Raw genomic sequence first — 16,127 nt, forward strand, 5'->3', positions numbered from 1 at the left:
ATTATTAATAATTTATTACTAATAATTTCAAATCATAATTCGGATATATAATGAGACAAATTATATTTATGATCTTAATATGTAATATATATAATATTTAATATAATTATGATTGTAGCGATAACGATATTACTTACATCAATGGACTGATCAATCATTTGTTTGATATTTAATCTATATCACACGCATCTTTATACGAGAAATAATCGCGCATACATACATTATTAAAAAATCTGGCATTGTAGTCCAATTCCGAGATTCCCAGTGTGCAATACGCGAATTCAACATGGCTGACATGACGTCAACCGGAACCACTGAATGGAATCGGATTAGCCCTAACGGAATCGGAAATCAAGATGACGCTACGCGCGTCGTTTACGGGGTATCGCGAGGTTACGGTTATATCGCGGTCATTTGGTGGCGCTGTATTGTTTGCGTCGCAGATAATCTTGCTTGAATATCGAGGATCGTGAATATCGAAGGAACGAAATCAGTGTGATCATAGTTATATTACATCATGATACAACAGTTGTAACACGCTATGATACTAGTCGTAAGAATCATTTATCTCGCCGTATTCGAGTGTATAAAAAATCATGGGTAAAAAATCGTGAGTAAATATCGTTTGCAAGTAATAATATATCGGGAGTATTGAAAAATGTCAAGTTATCTCGTTGTATTATATGTCAGTTATGTATTTTATATTGGATGAACATGCAACAGTTTCGTCAAGCCTGTACGAATGAACGCAGTTTCAATAGCATCATCATTAAAGTAAGTATTACTAAAATTATCGAGAAATTAAATTAGCTATCGTTTGTGAGCAAGAGTAGCGTATGGTATCAAGAGTACCGAAAGAAGTATCAGACTATCATGTCTCGTATTCAAATATAGTTTATCGCGATAATACGACGATTATTCCGTGTCCAGTAAATCCCGCGCGATTGCAATTCAAAGCGGGCGCACGCATACGTGCACGTATGCAATTATGCATACGCGCTCACACACATGCATTATTAACTTATATAGTAAATATATTATTATTATTATTATTATATTATTATTATTATGGATATGGAATTTGATCTGGCTTTTATACTGATTTAAATTCAAATCATGTAGGATTTGTGTTAATTTGACATTAATTAAAATATTGAAAAACTTCTCTATTCAAAATTTATATTGTAATTTAATATCGAGGTTATAAATATTTTTATCAATATTTACGATATTTTTTAGAATGCAACTGTGTTATTTTTAAAATGATAAATTTATTTTAGGAAAAAGATATATATATATTAGAAAAAATTTAGTATTTGTATCTAATTACACATTTGTATATAATACACTTTAAAGCTTATAAAATTTAATCCAACATATTAAATATATAAATTTTAATTGTTTCTAATTATTTAAAAAATTTGTTAATTTTAAAAATAATAAAATTCTATAATAGATCTCTCTAGTTTCACAATTTTTAAGTAATGTAATTTAAAATTAAAATTAAATTTTTTTAAGTTAAATATATTTCAATTTTATTAATTTCTTTATTTTAGTCTTGATTATACTATCTTAACATAATCATATTTTGACTGTTTAACTTATCATTGGGAAAAACAGATTTTAAGATATTTTTAAAAAAATCTTGTTTTTGATAAACAGATGGATTTATTTTTATTATTTTTATATATTGTGTCTAATTTCTTTAATGTAATTCAGTTTTAATTAAAAATTTGTTCTAATTTATTTATTTACTAATTTTGGAGAATTATTTTTTAAAATAATTTTTATCTAGTTATTTATTTACTAATTTTGGAGAATTATTTTTTAAAAATAATTTTTATCTAGTTAAAAATTATATCTTATTATAAGACTAATAATAAAGTATTAAAATATTTTTATTCTATTTATAAATTAAATTTTTGTTCAATTTTTTGATACATTAAGTAATTAATATTTATGTTTTAAAAATATATGATATTCCTATCTTTTTTCTTTCTCTCTCTTTATATAAATTAAAACGCAATTTAAATTAATAAAGAAAAAATATATAAATCTTATTATAAATTTAACATAAAGATTTTTTTAAATAATAAACGAAACAAAAGTGATAATTTTTTCATTAGATTCGATTGCTGCATCTTGAAATAAAATATGTAGGCTAGAATAATCAAAGAAAGAGATCTTTTTATACTAGAGATTTATGTATATAAATAGCTTACCTCACGGTTGCTCCAACGTTGCTCGATGTCGCCTCAGACCTCCTCCTCTTTTCTTATCTATCCTTTGCTGCTTCTTCGTAGCACTCACTCGCGATTAATTACGATTGCGCGTGCATTAATTAGCAAAATACGACAATTACTATTATTTAATTCGCGATATTTTACGCGGCACTCTCGTCATTAATTGTAACGCGACAAATACGCGAATATGGTCGCACAATAGATTCGAACTCTATTGTATCTGACATATTTTATTAGTGATCGAAAATTACATTCGATTGACATTATTTTACCGCGCGATATTACGCGAGCTGAATAGATTTTCAACATAAATCCCGCAAAATGTACGTATTATTAATAAACAATCGATGTATCATGCCTTTTCATTAATTGAATCAATTAGTCATCGCTATAATACTCGTGCACATTTATCGTTTATAATAATTCAAAATCATTTATATAATTATCTATCAGAAGCATTTTTCAGTCTAACAAATAATCAGAAATTAGAAAACAATATCAGCGAACTAGAAAAATATGTGCTACTAATTATTAGTCGCAATAATTATAATAAATGACCGTATTTTTGATAGTATTTTTCGATCACATTTTGAACGTTAAGTATACTATGAAAAGTAATCGTGTTTCGAGAGGCAAATACGTAATTATTATTAGAAAAAGATATATAATACGTGATCATTTTATTATCATTCGCGCAGTGAAACTCTAGTGGATAATGTCTTTGTAAGACACCTTTCTTAGTGTACGAACGTTGACGGAATAATAATCTTTGTCGTTCCTTGTCCTTTTCCCTTTCTCAATCCTTAGTTGTAATGGGGCGTACATCCTACACCACATTGGTATACAACTTGTCTCACGGCGTGAATGACAACAAGGCTATTGCGTGTCAACGGTAGCAACGTCACAAGGACGAACACCGGACGGTCGATTCATTGACATCGTGAAATATTTAAATGACATGAAAAACATCTCTCAATGCCGGCAGAATATATTTTGTTCGTTCAATTCAATTTGATTACTTGAACCAAATCTCTAATTATTAAATTTAAATTTAATTAATTATTTATAAACATTTATAATTAATACATCAAGCATCTTTGGGGCTTGCTAATAATTCGATCTTGTGTGATTCGTAAGTTATTGCGTTTATTTTTTCAATTCGCAAACAATTGGCAAATTATATATAAATTGGCAAAAAATTTAACGAAAGGCCAAATATATGAATTTATAAGCCTATTAAAAAAAGACGCATTCGTTATAAATAAAATTTGTAATCGGCTTGTAATAGAATAAAAAAAATTTATATTTCCCATTCTCTGTTGGATTTCTACTTTAAATGAATATATTGTAAAAGGCATTTATATATTCGTACCATGTTAAATATTTCGTGACGTCAATGAATTATAATCTCCGAAATTCCGTATTCAGATTTATCAACAATGTTCGACGCTCGTATTTGTTGTAGCGTATAACTCACTATTATTGACATGCGACGACCTTCTTTTCATTCGTACGATGAACTCGAGCAAAGGCAGCAAAGCTATACATATACTCCGTATATTGCGCGTTTCTTCGAGAAATACGAATGCAAATAATTTTAATTAAACTATTTCCACTTATGTTACAATGTATAAGAGATAGTGATTATTCTAATAAATGTTTGTCCGCACAATAGACGTAGTGTCTTCGAATTATCTCTCAAAACACAATTATTTATTTATTTATTTTTTTAGTTATTAATGATAATTCATCTGTGCGCGTTTGCTGCAAATTTTATGCGATCGCGACTTTTGCGTTGTTCTATTTACGTCGCAATATAATAAAGTGCGTGTCGCGTGTGATTAATGTCGCGATATCGTGCAAAATGTGCGATTGTCGTATTTTGTTGGTTAATAATGCGCGATCGTAATTAATTGTATTTCCACAAGTGAATGCTATAAAGGAGCAGCAGAGTAAATAAAGGAGAGAAGGAGGAAGAGGAGGAAACCTAAGGTGGCATCGGGCAACGACGAAGCAGCCGTGAAGTAAACTATAACTTAATTAATTTATTATTTGTGAAAATCTGATTATACTTGTTTATCTTTGCGATAGTGATAATCTATTTTACATAATTGTATAATATAAAATATTCTCTATTTATTTAAAAGAAATATTATTTAAAATATATGTTATAAAATATTTATTATTTATATATATAAATGACTAAGATTTATAATTATCTAGGTCATTTATATACAAATTAGATTATTATAATTATTAGAAATATTAAAATTATTTATAATTTTTTTAAATAAAAACTTATTAAAAGTCAAATCAATTTTTTTTTTTTCAAAAATTATATAGTTTTATTTATTAAATATATTTTATCTATATTTTTGAAATTTTAAAAGTTTTAAATTTTATTCTAATTTGAATATATATCCCTATTTACAGATCATCATTGGGTGCTACAACTCCGCCACTGTAGTATTGGTGAGTAATCAATCATTTTTTTTATTTCAGTAATGAAATAATGGATAAAAAAATTATTTTATTAATAATCAAAGTTTAAAAAGCAATAATTTAAAATTTTTGTTTGTGCATTAAAGTGCATACGTATTTAAAAATTTCAAACAATTGTACTCAAGAATACAAATATAATAATACATTTAAAAAAGATCTTCTATTATAGGAAAAAGAGAATTTGTTAGAAATCAGAACTAGAGAGAATAGAGCAAGGATTCCGTTTAGCTTGCAGACTTGAATTACTTAGCATGCATTTGAATGCTAAATATACCAAATTGTTTTTTTTTGCGTTTTAGATAAAGAGATATATAAATGAACTTTATTCCATGTGTGGAATTGATTTTGTATAAAGAAGTTATATAATGTTACTAAAGACAGCACAACATCGTGAATATCTTTAAATGAAATGAATCTTCAAATATTATAGAGATAAAAATAAGAATATAAAAATAAGAATATACACCCTCGACTTAAGCGAACTTTTATTAACTGTTTTTTTTTTTGACGATGCAAGATGCGAAGAATCCTCGGCAAATATTTTTACGCGAAACAGACACACGTACAGAGGAAGGCGGTCACGAATTTTCAAGAAAGCTTACAGTTTTCTTTTTTTATCTCGTTTTGAATAAAAAAATAGCTTCGTCAGCAGCCGGTCGCTCGTATTACGACAATAATCAAGACGGCGCGAAATGGTCCCGCGGCGCCGGTAAATACGGGGATGTCCTGCGGGAGGATTAAGAAGCAGGAAAAATTTATTACACCCTGCAGGGCGGACGCGCTCGCGAGATTCGTTCGAATTCCACGTGAGAGGGATCGATATTTCTTTCGCGCACAACCACTTCCTATGCAAACTCACACGTGCTCTTTCCACTTGGGACAGCGTATCTCCTCTCATCGATCGCTTCTCTCGATCTCGCCAAAATCTACCTCTCTACTCTTGCAGATCCTTTGCTGAATTTGCTATCGAATTTACTCGTTTTGGATTAAAGTTAATAAAGCAGCTTGGGCACTCAAACTTCGTTATTTCCTTCGAGCGATTCGTTCTTGAATGGGCGAGGATAGATCGATGAACGGTTGTACCGTCGTTTGATGTAATTACCGCTGTATTGTGGGGGAATAAAAGTGAGACAGGCGACCTTTTACGCAGCTATTTCATTTTCCAAGGGGATATTTCTTTTGTTATGTTACGAACGAAACGGAGATAACTGTACTGTCCCGATGTTTTCCCAAAGGTATTCTCCCCATCTCGCGATATTTTTGCACGGATCCTCTATTGGAACATAGCGCATGTTGTGTCTGGAGATACAGACGTATCTTCGTAAAATAATAAATTGCGGTTACTTAAGATATTATTCGCGCACAAGTATAGCTGTAATTTATGATGATAATTATCTACAAGTTCGCCTGGAGCATGTCTGGATTTGAATATGCAGGAAGTGCTAAAGAGGTTATACACTTACAATTAGTTCCATACTTATTACCGACATTTTTCAGTAGTATCAGAGTAAATATTTTTTTAGCATAATAAAATGCGAAAATATGATAACAAAGTATTAGTCTTGTTAAAGTACATTTTATTCATTGTAAAATAGTATTAGAAATTACTTTTTGTCTACATTTTCAAAATTTCATGGCGTCTTTAAAAATTTTTAAATTATTAATAAATTTTAATTATTAATTACTTGATAATTAAAATATACATGTATATCTTATTTTAATTTACATTATATGTGATTGAAAAAAGCACAGACATAAATGAATTAGAGAGAGTTATCTATAAAAATTATTTAAAATTTAAAATTTCATAAAAATTTAATTTTTTCTCCTAAATATTTAATATTATAAATTTTAACTTTTATTTTTAAATTTAGACAAACTACATTATGTATATATGACAGCGTTGAAAATCTCTCTTTTATATGAATCAAAAATTCATTTTAATTATATCATTCTTTACTCTTACTCTTTTCGCAATAATTGATTCGTATCGATAAATCATTCAAAAGTTTTTACATACCAGGATATGCAGTTTTCTTCAAAGTGTGATATGATTTTCTCCGATCGATCTCTGGCTCAATCGTCTGAAAAATAAATCGATAATAAATGAATATTTATGTTGTATTTACATATCGCGTGAATAAAGAGACATCCATCGGAAAAATTTATCGAAAGAATTCAATGTCTGTATGAAACACTGGTTGCTGCTTTCATTTGTTATTCTAAATCTTCTCTTCTAAATTGTTCTCACCGTACAGATCTTTATGGGCAACGTGTTGATTTTATGACGGATCATGCTTAAATCTCATACGCCCTCGCGAAACCGTAGTGCGTAAAAGAGAAAGTATTGAATTGCAGCTAACAAGTCGCAAAGTTCGTCGTAAAGTCAAGCCATTTAGAAGATCGAGGAGGGACTTGTATATTGAAAATTCTACAAGAGAGTCTTCCATCTCTTCGCGAGTATGAATAATTATTTCGCGATACACGAGCGCTCTTAAATGTCTGGAAACTCTTCGGAATTTGCGAGGAGGTATAAGAGGTGTACCAGGAATAGGGTAACTTGTTTAATTTTTACGTCGTGCGTAATAAAGTGCGTAATAAAACTCAACCTGAGTTGAAATTTTTCTTCTACTTTCAATCTCAATTTTCTATTTAATATTTACTTTGATACTTTAAGCAAGTCAGATTACCTTCTTTTGAAACTATTTAACTTATAACTTCTACTCAGAATGGCGAAATTCTATTTGAGTTAAAATTTTATTTCTACTTTAATATTCCTTAGAGTTTTTCAATTTTTTTTTAAATATATTATTTAGTCTAAGACTGTATTATTTTTTTCAATCTTATTGCAATTCTCGATTACATTAATTAATATAAAAACTTTTCAATATTTGTACACAAATATAGTATTTATAAAACAAAAACGAGAAATTATTTATAATGTAAATACATACATATATTTTAGTTATTACAATTGTTAAAAAAATTATAGTAGAAAAGTAGAATTCTAACTCAAGTGGAGCTTTGTGATTTTAAGTTGTAACTTAAATAATTAAAAAAAAATGATTTGACCGCTTAAGACATTAAAGTAGATGTTACATTGAAAATTGAGATTGAAAGTAAGATAAAAATTTCAATTCGGGATGGACGTGTTGCTAGATCGTGGAACTTTAGGTGAGATCGCGCTTTTTTTCTAAAACAGAAAATCGAGACATCTTCCTTGCCTCGGTAAATAAGATAAACTCGGTTTCCTCTTCTTATTCGGAGTGGCATTCCAATCGAGTACAATTCCATACGGGGTGCACAAATATATTGAACGCGTCGTACGCGGAATACATTTAAGACGTATCACCACAACAAACACGTGTTGCGTGGACCGTCTTTCATCTCGAATGTAATCGCCGGCCGTGTCGGGTAAACTTGGTATATAGATGACTCATAATTTGCATGTTTAATGATTTTTGAAGATATAAACGTGTTTATTTGCGATCGTATAAATTATTATGAAAGTTTGCTCTATAATTAGATTTCCAAACCTACCAATCAAACCATTAATTATTAACCATGTGTATTGTTATTCGATATTCAAATCACCTCAACTCGAAGCTTGTATTTTTGGTTTTAATTTTTTATGTTTAGTCTAACTGATTTCGAGAAATTTAATTATATGTGAATTGATCTCAAGATTTAATTTGTATAAGAATTGAATTCCTATTTGGTATTCTCAAATAAACTATAGTAAGCTATAAACTAACAGAGGATTATATAAGAGAAAAAACTATTTCGGCAGAACTATAGATTAAATAGTTGTTCAAATAATCTGATGCTTAAAGTATCAAAATAGATTGAAAATTAAAATCGAAAATAGGGGAAAAATTTCGACTCGCAATGTCAATACCGATCTCGCATATCACATAGTCATTAAAGCGCAATTAAGTCATAATTTTACTTTAAACACGCGTGACAAGAGAGATAGAGAGGAAGAGAGAGAGTGAAGTTAATCATCTTATGAACTGCTAATTAAATTGTTCCCGGCTCACATGCTATCCCGAAGTTCTCCGCATTTTATAGACGAAATTACGTTGCATAAATATGTCGCGCTATATAAGGCAATTACGCCGAAATTTTCCTACAATTAATAAAGCTTCTAATAGAAAGGCTGTAAAAATTTTTAATACGAAAATGCATTCCTAGTGAATACAAACATGTATAAAAATATATTTAATCGATATTATATCGTTAAATAATATTTTTTCCGATTTATTATTATTGAAATGCATTTTAGCGCAAGTAAATTTAAAAAAATTTAGTTTATAAAAATAGATTATTTTTCTTTCTATTAAAAATTAATTTATATTTAAGGACAATTGTTTCAAAATTATTAATTTGATTATTCTTGAATAAACGCAGTTACTGTGAAGAAAGTAATTATCTTAATAACTTTTAGAAAAGTACATCTTTCTTTAAATTAATTAAATTTTATTAATAACAGGAAAAAGTTACCTCTTATAAAGTGTATAAATATTTTTGTTTAAAAAAAGAAATTCTCTCTCTCTCTCTCTCTCTCTTTGTGTGTATTTAATTGCATCTACAAATTAATATACGTCCTTTTAACGTAAAATAATAAAGATATATTTATATTTGTTACGAAGAGTTTATAGAATGTTAACGAAGAAATATTTTCGCGATTATATATAACCTGAAATTTCCAAGTTTGCATAGGGAGTTACGGATAGCTTCCTTTACATCCTAGATACATCGGCAGGTAACTTTTGGTCCTGCCAGCTAACTACTTGATAGGCTAACATAGTCTGGTTCTGCGAGCACCTTGTTGCAAGTGACTTGCGCCAAGTTTCGGTTAATGCGTCTAACTATACGCTAAACTTTAATCTTTAGCCTGGTTATTTGCATAAGAATAATAAATTGGCCGCCAGCAACGTTTATTTCTCGAGCAAGTTTGCGGATCTGTATCACGATTACTCGCTTCTTCTATGCGGTGAATAACGACGAGTGATTTTAAAGGCCGGGAAACAGTCTCCCCGTTTATTGTTATGATCTATTGTTGCGAACGGAATGGGTGGAATTATATTGCGGTCAGTGATCATTAGCGAGTTTACTCTCTGCGACTGGAAATAATTCACGTTGCGCGATATAATGGGCGCTTTTAATTATAACTATCGCATACATTTATTTACAAATGGTGCGCGCACGCGCGGCATTCGTTCCATTAAATTAATTCCCATAACGTGCAAACGTAATCCTGCTGCTGTAATTAAGAGTGTATACACATCAGCATCGCGCGCAAGTAGAAGATCTGTACAATTTTGTTGGCTTCTCGTTCCCGATTGGGAAATCCATGCAATCGGCACGTCGATCAACAGCAAACTTCGATACTCGGTGGTGAAATAATTGCTTCATCGTATCGGAAAAGTTTCTTCGCCAATTCTGCCGATACTCGATGCTCGTTGCTACTTCGCGATTGCCTCGTACAGAAAGAGAGAGACAGAGAAAGAGAGAGAAATTCATTTTATTAAACACTCTAAGATAATACTTGAATCACGCTATTTCGCGCGAATATATCTGCAACGACTGTTTCTTCAGAACCCTTGTATTAATCGATTTCACCCGAGACTTCTTCTGGGCATATATATGTGTCACGGAGGGAGGTTCCTTAACTCGCACAGTGATACTAACGACGTGGAAATTACCGGAGCGGCATTAAGCCAGGAGATAATCGTGCGGAATCTTGCTGGGATCTCCTAAACCTTCCAAGAATTACGCGGGAAATTACATTATATCGCGACTGTGCGATTATTTTTCGTATTTGGATAAAGGAGCTATGTAATCCTTAATATTTCTCGCAAATCTCGCACTTTCGACTTGCGACTTAAAAGGATAATTCTCGTGCGAATTAGCGAGAAGATAAGTTTCCGGCATCTTTGTTCGATCTTCTCGAATATTCGTTATCTTAATCAGTGCGATAAGCAAGTGTAGCGCTATTACGAACCCATACCGCGTCGGAAGTTCCCTTCTTGCGATTAGTTTTCTCCAGCTCGGGGTAGAAATGTGAATGTATATATTTCAGAGAATCTGCGTTGCTTCCGCAGTAGACGATATCACGGATTTGCTTCTCAATTTCGATGTTAAAAGCGCATCCGTGAATATTGCCGACATAGAATGAAGCAATCAAAACTTGGTTACGTTATTAAAATGTGGTCGCACGTGAATTTTGTCGTAGATTTCGAAATTGGCGATTTAATTAAAAACATACTGATTTGCATAAATTGACGCGGAGTATCTGTCGTCATAAAAGAAACGTTTCAGTTTCTGTTCTTTCTTCTCTCGAAATAGCACTATTTGTGAAACGCAATCTTAGATTATATTTAAATAGGGTCGAAATACGCAAATCGCAAATTTAATCGTCAGCCATTTGAGAACTTGTTGCTTTAATTCCTGGTTTCTGACAGTTTTTCGCTTACAAGTTGCGCTCACGGAAATACCTTGTTAAATAATCAATGAGCAAGCTGATTATCTCGAGACTCCATTTAATTTTTGTTCATAATACAAGCTTGCGTTCTGTAATTATATCTTTGATCGACTTGAACTCTCACTTGGTATATTAGCATTTATAATTCATCCATTACCTTAATCATTATCTTAAATTTATACAATCTAGTAAGTTAAATATAATCTGAGGCACGTTAAATTCATGCGATTTTTTTAACTGATTATATTATTGATTATTATACATAAATCTTATGCGATGAAACGGCGATGAAGATAAAAATGCTAAAACTGCATAACTTTATTCTTTTTTCTCTCTTTTTCTCTTTCTCTTAAAGTATGCGTAAAAAAAGAAATTTTATTAGAAAGGGATCACATTGCGATTTAATATAATCTGACAAAATGTAAAGATTTTTATATCTCGACTATATATATTAGCTGTGTTCTAATTTTCAGAAATTAGATCATTGCTACGAAAATGTCATGATTATTCTGTACTTGCGAACTAGATGTTACACATTTTTCTAAAAATTGTATCGTTTTTATTATATTTTTATATTCCGTCAATTTATATATAAGTTCAATGTACTTTATTTGTTCGTGCATGACTAAAAAAATTAGCTATATCCTCGTTTTATCACTCTTTAAAATAATTCTCACATACATACATATCTATACGTATTTTTATAATTTAGTAATTTTTCAAAGCTATCCATTTTTCAAAAGTTACCAAACTCTATCGTAGATTTAAATTTCAGTCGAATTCGAAGCATAATTTGAAGCACCGACATTTCATGCAATCCTTCGATAATGTAGGACAATGTAGGATTGGAAATGTCTGAATTGTTCCACTTGGGAATCTAGTTTTCGTATTCACACAAAAGTTTCCATATCTATCTACATCCGCCTATATTTCACTGAAAATATTATAATATCGGCCATACACACACACACACACACACACACACACACACACACACACACACACACACACACACACACACATATATATATATTATATATCATATATCATATTCCATATTCACGATTTCGAGAATGTTGACTCAAACGCTATGCACACTTGAAATATTACATGTATGTGCCTCTTAAGAGATTCTGTAGAGCTCTCGGCCGCCTCCTATCCTTTGCAATTACAGTCAACTTTTGGATAACTACACGAGTCTCCTTTTCGTTTGCTCTCCTTCATTCTGACTGAACTTCTCGCTCACTCTTTTCTTTCTTTTTCCCTTTCAAGTATAAAGAAGCATTACTTTTGCTAACATTAAAGTTACAAAACGCATATTTACCATTTCAGAACTTAAACGTCATTTTTTATCGTATTTTTCTTTTTTTTTTACTAATAGCAGCGACATTTACTTTTCCTGCTTGTAAATTAATCTTCGAAATTAGGAAAGCGCTCGTTTAATTGAAGCGATATCTCGTGATATACGCACATATGTAAATTCGGAAATTATCATCCGTGTAAAGGATTCTCCCCGTCATTTCGCTCGGTCTAGCGGCAAATTTTGACAAATTACAAATAACCGCGATCCCTGACATGGTAACGTTATGACTTAATTTGCAAATTTGCATCGCGTTCGTCGAATATTACCGTCAATTATTATTCCTACGATGCTCTCTCCAGCGAGAGATGGATTCTCGACAACAAAAGACGATCCTTTTCTCGATCGATACTCCTTTATTATATGTATACATTAGCTTTTTCCTCGGCGATGTGTTGAAGAACCATCTCCACATAAATAGCTCCGTTCCTCTATAGATCTTACCCTCTTTTTGAGATTGTATCCTCCATCGTGTATTTTAGCTTGCTATCGCTCCGAAATTAATTAAAATGAATATTGAAATAATACAGCCCGAGGGACGCGACAAGTGCGGGAGAAAAAATCTATTAAATAAAAACGAAAGTCGGGGAAGCAGGAAATATGTTCTCGAATAGGTAGAAGCATTGTAACAACTTTTAATATTTTCAATAATATCAATTGGACGGTGTCGCGCGTCTCACGTGCTCGATCGAGCCCGGGAATTTTCGGACATAATGGTAAAATCCTCGGGAATTATCCGTGGGCTTATAGTGCCGCTCTTTTTCCTCGTCCTTTATCATCGTTTCCTTTCTCGTCGTTCGAGAAAAAGTAATATCGTCACTGCGGTGAAACCCATTCTATAAAGATCTTCTTTCTTTCTCGGTTTTCTTGCCATTAGCCAAACCATATACCAAAAGAATATCGCCGTATTGAATAAACTTCGCTTAAATTATATATATATATATATATATATATATATATATATATATATATATATATATACAGGGTATTTCTTAATAAGTGCGAAAAATTTTAGGAGATGATTCTTTGAAATTCTCGAAAATTAAAAAGGGGATTTTTCATATAAACATTAAAAAGTTCTAATGAAAAATTGAATAGGGGTTGCTAGTTTCTCGTCCTTTTATAACAATACAGGAGGTTGAAAAAAATATTAATAAATACCTTTTTACTAGAAAATATCCACCTAATTTCATTTCTTTAACTTGTTTCAAATTTGAGAAAAAAATAAAAACCTAATTTTTATGAGGGATGTAGGAGTATATGTTTATATGAAAAACTCCCCTTAATTTTCGACAAAGAATCATCTCCTAAAATTTTTCGCACTTATTAAGAAACACCCTGTATATAATTGATGTTTCTTTTAGCTACCCGTTTGTTTCTTTTATGTCAATGGATTCTCTGAAGCCATAGAAAAATTGCCCATATTTCCGTATGGACTTTCTTCTCCGCTTTTGGCGATGATGTTTCTTTTCGGCCGTTATCGTCAATTGCGATTCATCAACATTTCTTTCATTATATTCCTTCTATTTTTCCGTGTTTTGAATCTGTAAATTTTTCGTTATTATTTTATGCATTTTTCAAATGTGAATCTTAAGGTTCCGTTCACAGCGTTAAAAGAAAATTAGATATTACGTAAGAAAAATCTTTCGTTATTATTTTATGCATTTTTCAAATGTGAATCTTAAGGTTCCGTTCACAGCGTTAAAAGAAAATTAGATATTACGTAAGAAAAATCTCGCTTCATATGTCTTGCATTTCTTCTACAATGCGACTTTCTCTTAGAACGAACTATGTGAGCAAACAAGCCATGATTTATTTCATTACTTCATCCTTGTTTTATTACGATAGCGGGAAAGAGAAACAAAGATGGAGATGGAAAAGGGTGACAAGAGTTATTTTTATTAAAGTTCGTTCTCCGTCTTTACGACGTATGTGCCGAATGGCACTTACCCTACTTGTCTACGCTAGTTGCACTACGTGCACCATCTTCGAGAGATGTGTTCATTGGAAATTGGCGAATGGCTCGGTTGAATTTTGAAGATTTTCTTAGGCCGGGTTATGCGTACAAGTTTTCGAGAGAGGCGATGTATTATTTTACTTCAGGGACGATTTCGTGGCAATCGTGTCGAGGAATTTATCTAACAGCAACACACGCCGCATTTGCACACCGATGGATAAGATGGCCTTGCTCGTGATGGTAAGGTCTGATAGAATACTAGAGAAGATATCTCTGGCACATGAAAGTGTTCCAGATATGCCGAGCATTTCTTTCGCTATAAAGTCTATGTATATGATAGCTATGGAATATACTTTTTTTAAATTTGAGATATACTGTTATTCTCTTTTTTCAAACGTGGCTATTTTAGGGATGAAATAATGCATAATTTTGATGGTTTAATTTTTAAAAATCAAATCATCAAGATTACGCATTAATCATTCGATGATTTGATATAAAAATGGGACATGTAAATGTTATCTAAATCTTTTCTTGAGGAAAATGTTTACCTTGACTAACAAAATTATTAACAAATATATTTATATTTAATAATTCTTTCTATAATTCGGTAATTTTATATCAAAGAAATTGAAATTTTTATTAATACGATCTTTAGAGTATTCATACTTAAAGATATGTTTGACAATTTCCAAGAATTTCTTATTAACTTGAAGACAAATCAATCGATAGTGAATTCTTTAATAACATTAGATACGTCAAAAGTTATATATCTTGTCAGAAATAATTATTGCATTGATAGACTGAACATTTTAATAATACATTTATCTTTCCGAGGAAACTGAGAAACTAAGATGAATTGCATAAAGTTATGTATGGATAAAAGTTTAAAAAGTTTGATATCGAAAAGAGAGTTTAGTAATAAATTGTTTAGTAATAAATTTTGTTTAGAAATAAATTTTATATAATAAATAAATCAAAGAGAAATGAAAGAAGAAGAGAAAAAAATATCCATTTTTTAAGCGACAGTATATAATTTTCGGTGACTAATGCAGTAATCATTGTGATGCTATTAAATAAGAGTGACAGTCTTTCGTGATGCAGACATGATTCAATTTTCGTAATTAGTTAGATTATATATGCATTTGCCATATGAAACTAAATATTCTTGACAAGTGGATGATAACTTCTGTCACATCGATACGCGGATTGAGATTGGACATAAATGAAGAAAGTATCGATAATAGAGGATGAAATGAGTAATCGTGAATTAATGTAAATTGCGATAAAAAATATTTGCTTTCGCAAATGATTTATTCTCATGCGTCAAATCGGTTGGAAATCCGGATGGAAGCGAAGACTGGACGGACTGGATACGGACTGGAACTAATAAACGGAAGAGAAAGAAATCCAGGTAATAAAGCGCCGGGGCGAGAGCTTAATAATCTTGGCCGGACGATTTTGCATTCGCATCCCCTTCACAATCCAAACTGCAGCCATGCTTTATCTCCCTCTCTCTTTCTCTTTCTCCCTTCGTTCGTACAGAAATCAATAGCAGGCACGTGCATGTAATTGGTATAA

At 31.1% G+C, this 16,127-nt stretch overlaps 1 protein-coding gene and 1 long non-coding RNA gene across 2 annotated transcripts in view; one reads left to right on the plus strand and one right to left on the minus strand.

Annotated features, from left to right (window-relative positions):
* Positions 1-16,127, minus strand: part of LOC145970285 (1-phosphatidylinositol 4,5-bisphosphate phosphodiesterase epsilon-1) — a 134,830-nt gene that overhangs the window by 101,713 nt on the left and 16,990 nt on the right. The window contains exon 2 of the mRNA XM_083096890.1: positions 6,766-6,829. The gene's annotated coding sequence lies outside the window, so the exon portion shown is untranslated. The remainder of the gene's footprint in view (positions 1-6,765; positions 6,830-16,127) is intronic.
* Positions 4,180-16,127, plus strand: part of LOC145970292 (uncharacterized) — a 95,660-nt gene continuing 83,712 nt past the window's right edge. The window contains exons 1-2 of the long non-coding RNA XR_014438379.1: positions 4,180-4,267; positions 4,677-4,715. This is a non-coding gene — a long non-coding RNA (uncharacterized LOC145970292). The remainder of the gene's footprint in view (positions 4,268-4,676; positions 4,716-16,127) is intronic.

This window comes from Camponotus vicinus, unplaced genomic scaffold, assembly GCF_025532165.1.
Source record: "Camponotus vicinus isolate PSW18456_S1 unplaced genomic scaffold, iyCamVici1.0 SCAF_4, whole genome shotgun sequence".
Taxonomy (NCBI): Eukaryota; Metazoa; Arthropoda; class Insecta; order Hymenoptera; family Formicidae; genus Camponotus; species Camponotus vicinus.